The sequence below is a fragment of the Anas platyrhynchos genome, chromosome 3, assembly GCF_047663525.1.
Source record: "Anas platyrhynchos isolate ZD024472 breed Pekin duck chromosome 3, IASCAAS_PekinDuck_T2T, whole genome shotgun sequence".
In the NCBI taxonomy this organism is placed as follows: Eukaryota; Metazoa; Chordata; class Aves; order Anseriformes; family Anatidae; genus Anas; species Anas platyrhynchos.
In genome coordinates, this window is record NC_092589.1 from 105,810,717 (window position 1) to 105,825,113 (window position 14,397).

Genomic DNA, 14,397 nt, shown 5'->3' on the forward strand with positions numbered 1-14,397 from the left:
CCCCAGAGGTGTTCAAGCCCAGGCTGGATGGGGCCTTGGCCAACCTGATCTAGTGGGTGTCTATGGTAGGGGATTGGAGTTGGATGATCTTTAAGGTCCCTTCCAACCCAAACCATTTTGTGATTCTATGATCTGCCCTGGGCAACTAGGCAGATGTGGAGGGATGCATTGCTGCTGGTTTTCCCCAGACCCACTCTCTGGTTAAGCTGGGGGCGCTCTCACCACAGGCAGATGCTCTCAGCCTGCATAACGGAGGAAGTATAGACATACTGGTTGAAGACAAGTTTTCTCTGTGTGAGTAGGCATAAGAATCTGTGGAAGCATGTAATTACATTAAAAAAAAAGTTGGCATGCACCGTGAGAAACCATTCTTATGACATATTTGCAAGACTGGCAATTAGAGGACATACAGATGTCTAATTGCATTTAAATCCTGGTCTTTGGGTTATATCTTCTGAATTTTTATAATAGACCACTGCTCTATTCATTTTGAAACATCTTTTCCTTATTGTCTGGTGAAGCAGGATATGAGTTTGATGGCTTCTAAGGTTTTAATTTCCATGTGTTTTAAAACTATTAAATTACAGTTAACCAGAACTTACTGGAAGTCTCTGATTTCAGAAGTCAGAGACTTAAGGGCAGCATTTGCAAGCCTAGACTTGCTGGCTGCTAGAGTAGTTTAATTCTTAATGCAGAAGGTCTAAAAAGAAATATTTTCAACTCCGTGAGGTAAAGAACAAAAATTAATTTGTTAATATAATGAAGTTTATTGTCTTTGTATGAGATTCCTGTGGATATGAACCACATACTAAGACATCATTTATAATGGCTGGTGACAACAGGCTTAGTATATATTAGTGTGACTGCAGCTTATTAATACACCAAGCTTGTTTTATCTTTATTGAACTAACTAAAAAGTCTTCTGTTGCAAAGAGACACTATAATGATATCTCCCTTCTGAAGCAGTGCTGCTGAGCACAAGGAGATCAGTAATGTTTGCTGGGCTTTAGGACTTATCAAGCTTTAAAGAAAGATCATTTATTTTATTTTTTATCTGCCTGGAGAAAAATTCATTTCTGCATTTAGCTGATCAGTGGCCACAAAGTGGAATACATGGATTATTACATTTTGGAGCAGGGCGGACACTTGTTTTAAATCTAGTCATGCAGCGATAAGTGACAAGTTAATTTGACCCTCAGTTTGCTTGCTTTTTTTTAATTAACAGCATAGATAACTCAGGAGAAGCAATTTAATGTATTATTTGTCCATTATGCTGAAGCTTCATAAAGGGAAAGCCTGTGTCTTCAACAAGTTTACTCTCTGTAGTCACTCTTTTATCTATGAAGAGAAAATAAGCAAAATATCATGGGAAATGAAAACCATTGAATTGGTAGTTTAGTTCTTCTATTACATTTCTGATATTAGCCACATCTAAAGTATAACAATTATTCAAGACTGCTGCCTGCTGAGATTATAGTCAAATGCATTCACATTAAATATTTAAAGTCAGTATTTCTATACAGACATTCTGGAGAACACACATAAAAGTACGCTTTATGATATGAAAAAATAATAATAATAGTATCATACAGTTTGTGAAGGTAATATGATTTGCCTTCTGGGCAAAGTGAATGTCATATTTATAGATAAACATGGAGAAACAAGGATACAAAATACAGTCTTCTGAGCCGAGCATAACCACTGAGGAGGGAGGCCCTGGGAAATGACAGCTATTTTCTTCAAACCATCAGCACAGTATTTAGTAGAAGTCAAAAAAGCAAAGAAAATGCAAGGAAATATTAGGTAAGCAATGGTGCCACAGGGAGAATGGAGAAGTCCATAAAAGAAAGACCCCTTGGAGGTTACTAAAAAGACAAATCAGGACAAGCACAGGACATCCTTCAAGCTGAAATCGGTAGCAGTGGGGTATGACAGCAGGAAGAAGTATCACACAGACTTCTCCTGTTTTATCTCTTCCCCAGGTGTCTGCTTATGAGCAGTTTGGGTATAGATGGATATTTGCTCTGAACCAGTGTGACCATTTTCATGGTTCCCAGGAAGGCTGCTTTAAATTTCAGCTCATTCACAGAGACCAAGCATGTTCTTTGCCTGGTAAATTTATCTAAACCTGGAATAAACTTTCCCAGACACCCAAGGGAACGTAAAGTTTGTGTCCTTTCACAAGGAGGTTTATGCACCTATGAAAATTATTCCCACTGACTTCCAGTGAACTTCACAGAAGTAGGAACTTCACGAGCTTTTTAAACCAGGAGTCCTGGTCCTTTCATTTAGGTTGAGCAGCAGCCAGAACACCTGTGGCTACTAGAAAACAATTATAATAGCAATTATTTGAGTTTGAGCATCAAAATTATTAGCCTTACTGTGAAAATTCAATCTAGTTTAAAATTGGCTTCTGTTCATGCAAAGTCTGAATTGCTCTGCCTTTCCTCAAACCCTACCCAACAGGCAGCATGCTTTATAAAGGTTACTCAGCAGGGTACAGTGCAGTTTGATTCCAAACGCATGTAATGAGAGGGTGCCAGGGAAATGGTTGAGTCAGACACAGCTTGCCATTTGTCACTGCCTACATGGGATTAAGCAAGTGACCTTATAATGAAAGTCCAATATTAGTGGATTATTTATGAGGACTTTTTGATATTGGAATAGCACTCAACAAAAAATGAACACTTAACTGTTGTGATATAAAGATGTCTGAATCTGAAAAACTGAAATGTATTTGTTTTTCTTTGCTTGACTGATAAAAATCCTATTGCACCGACACCTTACTATCCCCATTCCAGCTCTCAGTCCCTGATGGAGCGACATTGTAGGTGCACCAGTATGGATGGATTCAGAGCCAGCTTCTTCCCTGTCCCTGTTTCCTCTCGCTTCTGGCTGGAGCTCTTGGATGTATCCTGGTCCTGGTTCATTGCTCGCTGAGCTGGGAGTTATTGAACCCTGATATCAGGCCCTTTGGATGAGGCTAAGGTTTGCACAGGGTTGTGTTGGGCTCCCTGCTCATCCCTTCCCATGGGACAGCCAGCCCTCACTATCAGTACTCTGGTAATAACGTGTGATGCTGGCATTGTCACATCACCAGCCCTGAGAGGTCTACCTGAGTGTTCCTTGAGTGGATCTTAAGCTTGAATGAGTCTTTAATTAGACAATATCATAGCCCTCTGTGATCGTTAACTAGGCCAGAATGGTCCTAGATGATAATAGACCTTTACCCAATAATTTCTTCACTAATTCAAACTTGTCATTGCTTTAGAGTATATGTGTAAGAAGGATGTTCTTCTGTATTGAAGACAAGAGTCAGGAGAAATTCACTTTCTCTTCTGATAGCTTACAGTGGGTACTTCTCAAGCTAAAAATAATCCTCATTATTAAAAGAAGTTAATGTTTTTATTACTTTTCTTCATAACATCTAAAGGCTACATACTTCTCGAATGACATGGTATTTATGACATATGAGAGCTTCTTTAGCATCTTCATACTTTTAACAAAAATGTTATGTTAGGAAAGCATGTTTGTATTGCTAGAGAGATGTATTTTATGGATTCTTAGAAAGAAAGGACGGATGGGCTTTTTGAACTGTGGCTCATGTACTGTTTTTACCTTTCTGTGATTTGGCCTTGTGCTTTAGGATTTAGTCTCAACTGGGGTATACCCTAGAGACTGGTTATCCTGGGCTACCTGTTTCAAGGTTTCTTATATCTACCATTAGATATAAAGGAAAGAAACAGAGAGGGAGAAAGTAACATAGAAAGCAGTCTAAGTGTCAAATTTATAGTGTTATTACATCACATGGTATTTCTAAAAAGAGTGTATAATGGACTAGGAAATATGAGCTTGGCAAGACATATGTATAATGAATATTTTATATAGTGAACACTGCTTTCAGTACATAATTCAGGTAGTCAAGAAGACTTGCAACTGTTGTTGCACCTCCAGATAAACCAAGAATGCTTCATTTATAGCACCCAACAGGCTATTGCTTCAGACCATTAACACTTTTTAAAAGGAGATAAGAAAATTCCAGTGCAAAGAACCAGGGAGAAAGGAAGAAATCTGATTCAGAGCCTTTTAGGCATGGGCAAGTGTAAATGATCACAACTGGAAAAGAGCTCTCCCTTCACAAGAATGGCTTCTACTGGAGGAGAGTCAGGAGGGCATGGTGAGGCAATTGCAGCAGAGCAGAAGCACAGACGGGTAACTAAAAACTCACTAGGGATTTGAAGCCTAGGAGTGTGAAGGTTGTCACCTGTTCCCAACTGTCTGCAACACTCAAAAAGCAAATCAAAAATATGTTGTATTTTGTTATTTTTCTTTAGGAATTTTGTTTAGGGTTGTGTTCATTGGGAATAGCCCTTTGCAAATATACAATAACATTTTTTGTATCAATTAAAGCCAGCTGATTAACCTTAGTGAAATTTGATGATATAAGAAACCATGTCAACAGCAAGTTATATGTTTGCCAGACGTATCCTTTGTGTAGCTATAATTCCCCTGAAGAATTCAGAGACTGGAGTGTGTTTTTCATCAATGAACAAGGATTGTCTCAGAGGTTAGCAACACTGGCTGCCAGCACAGACAGAAATATATCTGTGGCTTAATATATCTACGGGGTTAGAGACAATCCACAGGACAAGGTAATCCCATATTGGGGAAACATGAACCTTGCTGTGTTGGTGGAAAATGGGAAATCCTTTCCTCTAGAGAACAGAAAGAGATTATATGGACTGCAGAAGGATGTATAGTTGCAGCAGCTTTGGGAATTGAATGTTATGTTTTGAACAAAGGCCTAGGATCCCATATTACAGATTTCCAGATTAATTTAAACTCTGAATGAGAAGTATAATTACTAAAACTTATTAAAAAAAGAACCCATAAAATTACTCTTTTATATTATACATTGTAGAGATCTATAGAAAAGAAGGTCTTATGAGGAAGATAGTAATCATATTTTCCAACCACTGCACAAAATATTTCACAGTAACTGTCTATAGGCAACTCAAAACTAGTCAGAGTACACCCTTTTGAATATTTTTTTAATATAGTCAATGGGATGAGGCAGTACCAACTCGCCAGCAGGCAGGGTCTTGCAAAAGAGAACTTTCCTTGTGCCACTGATCCACTGCTAGCATCCTCACAGGCTGAATGCCGCTGGGACAATTCCATTTTGGAGGAATATTTAGTGAATATTAACAGTAAGTTCCTGCAGGATAAAGAAAATTAATAGATGACAAAGAAGTGGGTTGTGGGTTGGGAAATTAGTGAATGTTTTGATCTTAGGAAGAGAAAGTTTAAAGAGATTTATTTCAAACACGCCTTGTACAACAGCAACAACTCCTCTTTGGCTGTCAGAGCCACCCAGCCTGGTGGAAACCAGGCAGTTGTGTGCACACAAGGAGAAGGTGGGATGAGCTGGAGCTCTGGTGCTCAAATATCAGCCTCTGCCAGTTTTGCCTTCAAAATCCCTAGCACCACCCTACAGTCTGTGCTCGCTCTTGGTGACATCTGTGGCAGAATCCCATTTGATCTCAGAGTTTGCAAGAACAGCTATTTTCTTTGGTACATAAGGCTTCCAAATACTGGGACAGAGACGTCCTCTATAGGTCAAGTCATTACTAAATCTTTCATAGCAAACAATAAAAAAACGACTACTTTCTAATCACAGTTTTACCATATAGGCGATCCCAAAACACACCAACAAATGCATCTTCACATTTAACCACCATATTCTTTTCTGACGAAATGTATGTTCATAACGTACACTGTCCAAGAGAAACAGTATTTGCTGAGGGCCTGTTAAAAATTTGTTATGTTGCCTTGTAGCACATGACAACAATAAAGAGTAGACTGTCCTAAAAATCATTTATATTTTATTATTGCAGAACATTGAGTGTACACATTAACAGGAATGGGGACCTGGATGTAAACTAAGATGTATCACAATTTCTGCTTCCAGTCCAAACAGCTTTCAAATCGATGAAAAAGTTTGATCAAAATTTCAGAAGTATCTTCAATGATTAAGCTGCAGCTCAAGTACAGCATGTAAAAAATATCTGGCAATTACTTGCAATACATTTATGAGAGTCACAATCTGTTTTGACAATCTGACAACAGCGAATGGAAAAAAATCATCAAACAAGGAGCAACATTCATAAATATATGGAAGGGAAGTGAGAGAGAGAGATCATTAGTGTGCAGATAGTCTAGCAGGCACATACCTGGAAATTTGGCTTTGTTCTCCATCCAGCATTTCTCTTTGATGACTGAGGGCTATGAATTGGTGAGGACCAAGCTACAACCAGGAAAAGGAGGATTACTAGTGGAGTTTGTTCATTACCAGTGAGGCTTTGGTACCCAAACCTCAAGGAAATAACCCCCAGAGACTTTCACGTTGCTGCCTTTACCAAAGTTTTGGGTAAGGCATAGGCGATTCAGGCATCATTTGAAATCAGTGGCAGGAGGAGAAGCTGCCTGGTAATTCAGAGAAAGCTGATGAGGAGCCCTTAGGAAGAAACCTGCCTGCTGCAGGCAGCTGTTGTACCTGTGCCTGCCAGCACCCACAGATGCTGTATCCTATGTGCATTCCTCCTCTACAAACAGCTTTTAAGATTCACCTGCAAGAAAAAGGCTCTTCTAGGATGCTTCTCATGCACCTAAACAGGGAATACACTTTGGGCCACAGAAAGATTGAACATACCCTTCTTCGTGCTCCAGTGTTATGCCACATAGATTTGCTTCATTTTTAGAGCTGAGTTGCAGTGAAATTGTAGTAAAACTGTCTCAGCTCCACAACACAGCTAGACATCATGTCTGAGGTCACTTAGCATCCCCTTCTATCCATCCCTGACATGTGTCCCTCTGTCGGCAAAGCAAGGCTTTGGATCCCTCCTTCTGCTTGCCTCACAGAGACAACGTGGGCCAAGGCTGTGAAAACAGCTGGGCACCGTTCCCCATTCCCCTTGCCCCTAAATTAAAATCCCTGCTGGAAAAGTCTCTTAAATGAAGTCTCCATGCCCCCTCAAGCCCAGAACAAGTTAAGATTCTTCAAAACTACAATGGGGTCACTGAAGCATTTTGCATCCTCCTGCTGCCTCCGAAGGCAGTAGCAAAGAAGAGCTACAAATCTTAAGTCATAAGTCAGTCAAAAAAGAGAGGTGGAGAAGCTGGTTTTCAGGTGGGTATACAACCCAAGGAAGGATGGGTTTGACTAAAATGTGCACCTCGGTGTACAGAGCTCAGACAAACTTTTGTTTTGTGCTCAGGTCACTGATGTGCATTGCTTTGAGTTCATGAGTACAAATCTTTTGCCAGTGAAAATTCCCTTGCCATTGAAAATTCACCATCCTCCCTGGTTCCCAAGGAGGTTACAGTGCCAATATCAATCAAAAAATACTGAGGTCAAACCACATAACTGGAAAGAAATGGAGAACAGCCTGCTGAAGCAATAATAACAAAGAAACGAATAAAAAAAGGCTTAATCCCAGATGTCATGATCAAGCAGCATCCGTTCTCCCATAGCTTCTTTCTCCGATCTTCAACAAGGACTGAAAAAGATTTCCACAGTTATTTACTCTGGATATTGTGATAGCATGCTGGCCGTGCTGAGTGCTGTCAGCCCACGTTTCAGAAACCTGACAGCAGAAACACTGACTCACGGATCCTGTAGCCAGACTTGTTTTACATGAATATGACTGCATGGGGACTCAAGCTGAACTCGGTGTTTTTATTGAGGCATGAGATTGTTTTATACACCAATATTTCCGTCTAGCTAATGTGTTTCTTTGTATTGATTTTTTTTTTTTCCCAAGAAACATGTCTATTAAAACAAACAAGCACACACACACACACAAAATAATTAATAATTTGTAAATCACGACCTGCAGCATCATCTTTAAAACGTGGTGTAAGTCTATCTGACTGAAAATTGGAAGAATGAAGCCATTAATGGAATTTTTACCCCTCTGAAATCAGACATGTATTTAAGTACCTCTTGTCCTTACTTTTACAGCTTTTCCAAGCATGAATCTCATACAGTAGAAACCTCATATGCTGCTTCCCTGAGTTCAGAAATAAGAAGACTTTTTTGAGATTCAAAAGAATTAGGCTTTGACTTTCATTGTCTGTGTTTTTTCCCAGAAACCCCTCTGGAGAGTTTAACCTGTTTAATTCTGGCAAGATGAGAGCCAAATGTGCTGCTAGAGATGTTATAGCAAATTCTGCTGGAGGCAGAGATCTTCTGAGCATCCCCCCCCAAAAAGCTGCAGGCTGACCCCTCTGCTAGGACACAGGGGCTGCCTGCAGGTCACTTGTCCCCTGCCAGGTGTGCCCATTGTCATTTTAGAAATCTGTACCCCCAGGGATGTGAAGGGTGGAAATACACGTACCCAGCTTTGCTGTGACAAACCTATGTCCCTCTAGCAGAAGTTCAGAGCTATTCTTTACAGAAAAGAGTAATAAAACAAAAGGAGCTCGAGCTCCAAAATCATTCAAAGCTCCAAAATCATTGAAAGCTATAAAATACAATTTAAAATTTGAAGATCAATAATAATAATAATAATTTTAAAAGCTTTAATTCAAATAAAAACCAAACACTTTAAAATACTGTGTGTGAAAGCTTGTGCATTTCATGAATGTGGTTATTTTACAGTGCTTATCCCTCATACTTCTGACACTCTGGCAGTATATATTCCACCAGTTAAAGGGTAATGCTCCAAAAGGCAGCTTCACCATAGCTCCTCCTGCACTATACCTAAAAGCCAACAAGGCCAGGGAAATCCCACATACCTTTGCTGGCTCCTGGCCCCAAAACCAGAGGCTTGTCACCTTTTGTAGTCAATGGAGAGACAAAAGTATCTCTGAGGGTCTGTCCCATGCTCGTTGGCACCGCCTCTTTCAGATTTGCATTAGCAAAACCAGATGCTAACCATTTTGTTGTAGCTTTTGCTGTCAGGGAGTGTGACCGGGACAGGAGCAGGTGATGAGTGCCAGGTGCCAAGGTTTGTGGCAGCACAGCCGTGGGTCCCCAGACCTGTCACACCACGCCGCACTGCGACACAGCACAGGGCCGTGACTATTTCAACGAGCTTGTTTACACAGTGAGCTGGTACGAAGGCATTTCCGAGTGGATAATTGCAGCTTTCTGGCTTTGTGTCATTCTTGCACCCGTTCATGACAGTTAATTGCTGGCCCAGAACCATCAGAGGCATTTCGAGTGCTGCTGCAAAGGATTTCCCCTCCATGACATGACCTGCTCTATTGGCATCTCTCCTGCTAGTCTCTGGTGTACCAAAGGGGCAGATATTTGGCATGAGCTTTATGCTGCTCAGAAAAATGATGAACTCTGTCCTTTGAGACATTTGGTCTGTTTATCAACATTCCTAGAAAATATACAAAATACAGAAAAATACAGAAAGCCATTGGCCTGACTACAAGAGTTGAAGCTGCTTTGAATCCCCCTCCAGAGAAAGAAATTGTAAAGGCAGCAAATAAGTGGTTAAAGTGAGCTCTTCAAAAAGCTTTTGGAAACATTGAAAAAAAGAGAAAGCTATTCAGCAAAGAAGCTAGTTCACCCAAAGAATGCTCTTTCCTCTAGTTTACTTATTTTTTTCTTCAGACTGCACAGGATGAATTAGAGATGTTTTTTTCTTCAAAAATAACATTTCTGTAAACCCACGTGCTTTGTCCCGGTAAGATAGTGCACAGAAGAGATATTTTTAAATGAATATTTCAAAGGTAAACTTCACAAGGGTGACACACCTGCAGGCATTTGTATTGCGTGAGTAATATTGAAAAAGACCAAGGGGTTGTTATAGCAACAAACGCCAAGCAATGACTTCACGAAGGGAACCGAGTGACATCAGAATGGCACCTTGAAAGCAGCTGCTTTTGTTGATTTTCACTCTGCAGGACAGGTTGAATGTATTTCTGTTCTCCCATCCTTTCAAAGATTGTCTGAGTGCAGGGGAAATCTGAGAGGGTGTCCCAGCCTCATGGCAGAGATGCGGACAAGTGGCTGGATGGGTAAGATGCGGGCACGGTGGGTTTATTGGATGCTCTTTTATTTATCTCAGAGCTTACTGAGCACTTTCAAGAAGGAAATTTGCCCAAAGTCCACTTGCTGCTGCTCCTCCAGATTTCTCCCCAGGTGTCAGACCAGTTTCTTGGCTCAAACTTCCCATGTCCCTCAAGCACACTCAAGTTTCACACTAAACCCCCAAGGAGGTCTGGGAAAGGCAGAAAATAGTCTCACAGGTCTCTTCTCTTGTTCATTTTAGCAGAGAGTTTCAAGAGTTACTGGAGTTTTTAGAAATTCACCCTTTTTTTTCCAAACACTCTTCAATGCATTTTTTCACCCTGGAGGTGAAAATCTTTAAGGCATGGAATTTGCTCATCCCCGTTATTTCTTGGGAATTTCTTGGGAACATAATGGCCAGTCTGGGTGAAGGCGACCTTGTTTATCTCTCTTTCTCTGAATAGAATTAGCATTCAAGAACTTTTTAGGTGGGTACAGAAGATTGTCTCCAAATTTCCTCTCCTCTGGTCTCTTCAACCCCCTCAATTACTCCAGGTTTCTCTCTTCAGCAGTTTTAATTTCTCTGTGGTTTTAGTGCCTCTTGTTGACTACCTGCCTGCCTATAGGCAAAGGGAACGTGAGAGAGAGTTTGTCACTCCAGATGGCAGCAAAACATAGTTGTAAAGAAAAAAAAAAAAAAAAAAACAAACCACCATATTTCTTTCCTAATACCTTTGCTAATACCAAAGAAATGGTGTTTTAGACACCTGCATGCTACTTACAAAAGCCAAAGAATATTTTTGGAATAGCAATTTCCTTCTCTGAAAAACCTGATTTGTAGAAATGAAGTAAAATGAAGTTAAAAACTCAACTGATAATACTAAGGACAGTAAACAAAATGGCCACAAACTCTCCAGATATCAAAGATACTGCATGAGTCATTAGATGAATGCTGTAAAGGAATATTTATCTGTGACAGGATCAGAAAGTTACATCCCACCACACTGTACTCAGGCTTTTTTTTCTTAATGACTCAGTCTGCTCTAACCTGGGAAACCATGGTGCTGAATCTCAATTTATGAACCAGCAATGGTTAATGAACCTCAGCAAAGGAGACTAATTGTTCACACATTTGGACACCTGAGAAAAAAATAGGAAGAATGGGAACATCTTAAAAAGAACATCTTAAAAAAAAAATACTTATTAGCATGCCAAGACATTTAATTTAATTGCTTGGGTGACAGAGTTCTCTTTAGAGAAAATAAATACCTAGTCTGGCTTCCTTTCTCCCCACATCTTTGATCAAAATAGCCTGAGGAGACAGAGACATGTTGCATCCTCAGTCACCTGCCCTTTACCTGCAGACATGATATATATGCCAAGAAAAATGTGAACAGTGGATCTCCAAATATGCGTTGACTTGTAAACAGCTAACATCCCAAATCTAGCACCAATCATAAAAGTCTGAAAGCAATTCAAAAGAAGATACATCAACCCACAGGGTTTCAGATCTTGTCTAAGATGAGCACAGAAGACAAAACTGGTCTTTGATTTCAAAGCTCACTTCAAGTCATGTACTCTTGGTAGGACGTACCAGCTCAAAAACATACTGGTATATTTCTGAACGAAGCTCCTTTCTAAATCCAAGAAGAAAAAAAAAATCAAGTGCTTGATTCAGCTTGATTTTCCTGAGCCTGAGAGGCTTTTTCTTCTGCCCTTGGAAGCCTTGAGTAAAACTCAAACTCTACTAGTCAGCACAGTCACAGCTTCCTTGCTTTTCCTTCCTCCTGGCCCTGAGACTGGGGCGATTTCTGATCTTTCACGATGACATATGAAAGGAGAGCATTTAATCTCACAAAGGAAAGGATGGATTTCAGCCTGATAATATAGTTGAATAGGAAAAGGAAGCAAAATCTGGGAGATGGCCAAGGAATTATTATTACATGCAATAGCATATGCATATCTATGTGTAGGTGTATACGACACATTGTCAATACAAAGGTGGACTCATAACCAAATGTCTATGATTTAGTAGTATGTTCTCCCTGTATAGTCACTGGAGAGAAACTTGTTTTTAGGGTGTGGTTTATCCCATTCTCAAGTAAATGTCCACAACAGCGTAATTGAACTGCATCTTCAGGAAAGCTGGGGAGGGTCCCCTTATCAGGGAGTGAAGTGATGGGACAAAGAGTAATGGATTTAAACTAAAAGAAGGCCAGTATAAATTAGATATAATATAGCCAAATCTACATCTGGCACCCCAATGGGGGGAGCTGGGATGAACTCCACTTTATATTGCATGGCAGGAGGATGAGATTTCATTACAGCCTCCCTGTTGGCAGCAAGCTGGGTCTGTCCCTGGGGAAGGAATCCTGCAAAATCCCCAAAGGCTGCATACAATAAGAATGCAAAAAATTATCTGAAATTCAGCCCTTCCGCCTGGCATATGCCATGAGGAAATGCAGTGACATTGTGTCTCCACCTGGTCTGCAATGGGAAAGAGAGGGTCCTTGTCTTTGTTGTATGCTTTCCGGCCAGCCCTAGGAGAGGTGGGCAGCCTGGTGTGTTCTCCACCGACCTGTACATCCAAATTGAGCCCAAACCCCCACCTGCTGCAGAACAAAACACTCAGGCACCCAACATCCTCACGTGAGTGCAAGGACAGGCTGGATCCACGCAGAGACTGCAGTTTAGGCACCATCTGTTGCTGGCCTGATACATTGTGGGTCAATGCACCTGGCCTCAGAAATGCCTTTGAATACTTCCCAGCCACAGCCAGGGATGATTAGATGCTGCAGCTGGCAGAACTTCAGCTTAGGGAAAAATAACTCACTTGATTGCAGATCTGAGTCACATTACCTGTAAATCTGTCTTCAATGAGTCACACATACACATTTGCCTACATGAATAGGAAATCACATCTGCTTCTTATTGCATCTGCAAGACCTTCTGCTCTTCTCACTTTTTCTTTCTGTTCTTGCTAAAGGTCCTTCCCATTTCCCATCATCATCTTCCCTGGCCTTACTCCACGCAGTTTTTCCCAGCTGTTCATTTCACTGACATCGTCTTGACCTCCCACTCTTTTCCTCATCTCGCATTTTCCAGCTCTGCCTTTGTCCTCTTTTTTTTCCTTTTTTTTTTTTTTTTTTTCCCATATCTCCCTCCCACACCTTATATTCCCATCTGAGCAGTCTTCTGTCCAATAACTTATATTTTTTTTAACAAGCATTGATGGCAGCCATTTTTATATGGACAAATGTGACCAAAATTAATTCTGTGAGAAGAAAAAGAGTGAGGGAGAGAGAGAGAGAGAATAAAACCAAACCAATGCCAATGGCTGTCACTCCATTTGATTCATATAGTGCTTCACCAGACCTGCTGTAGACCAGGGAAATTGCACCTGACACAGTCAGTGAATTTTCCTGCAATGGCTCTTCCAGAGCCCAAGATATAATTGTGCTGCCACAGAGCTTTGACCGTGGAAACATCCATCAATTGGCATGAAAAGGGAGCCTGATTATTAGGCAAGAGGTGTTCATGACAAATACAGGGAGATGAGGTGTTGAGAGAGAGCTGGTGATGAATCATGGAAAGGTTGAGTTAAACCCAGGACTGAAGACCTTCAAGTTCAAAGTACCACAGTGTCAGCCTACGGAAAGGGACTGACTCACTTCCCTGTCTGTAACATCTTCAGCACATGTTAGCCCTGCAAGGTAGGGACCCAGAGCTACATGGGACGACAAATAAAGGAACTTCTTGCTGAATTAATAATATAAGACAACTCAGTGCTAATTCCCATGGAGTAAATTCCAAAAGATTGAAGAGCTATTCATAAGAGAAACTGCAAACTGATACTGTACTTCACAATATTTTTTTTTATCAGCTCTGAACACCACAAAGATTTCCTCCAGATTAGCTTTCTGTCTAAAACGCCCAGATCTGTGCCCATAAAAGTAATATCCATATAGTTACAATCTTGTTATGCTTGCTGAATAAAATTTAATTTTGCACAGACTTCCTTGCCATTGGGTATGCAGAGTTCACTTATTAAAATGTACTTTCAGCTTGGGAAAATGTTGTCAGCAACGGGTCTGTGGCTTTGTGCATTGACAAATATAATTCAGAATAGTATCCCTAAAAAATTAATTGGCTCCTAAAATGAGAAACAGAGGGATTATTTTGAAAAAAAATCTGTAAACACATCAACCTGAGGAAAGAGGGAATCGAGTGTTTAAAGACAATCCTTAAAAATTATAAATTATATTCATTTTTTGCTTCTTTATTTTAATCTCTCCATGTATAAGCTTCTGGCTCTAATTAAAATCTTCATATCGTTCAACTAACATCCACTGCTACAAAGTGATAACAAA

General features: G+C 40.4%; 1 long non-coding RNA gene across 1 annotated transcript; it reads right to left on the reverse strand.

The window, feature by feature from the left end:
* Positions 1–5,082: 5,082 nt before the first annotated feature.
* On the reverse strand, positions 5,083–10,037 carry LOC140002253 (uncharacterized). The gene is made up of 3 exons (XR_011808569.1): positions 8,800–10,037; positions 6,234–6,307; positions 5,083–5,218 (listed from the first exon to the last, which is right to left on the reverse strand). It is a non-coding gene; the product is annotated as an uncharacterized lncRNA (long non-coding RNA).
* Positions 10,038–14,397: the final 4,360 nt, after the last annotated feature.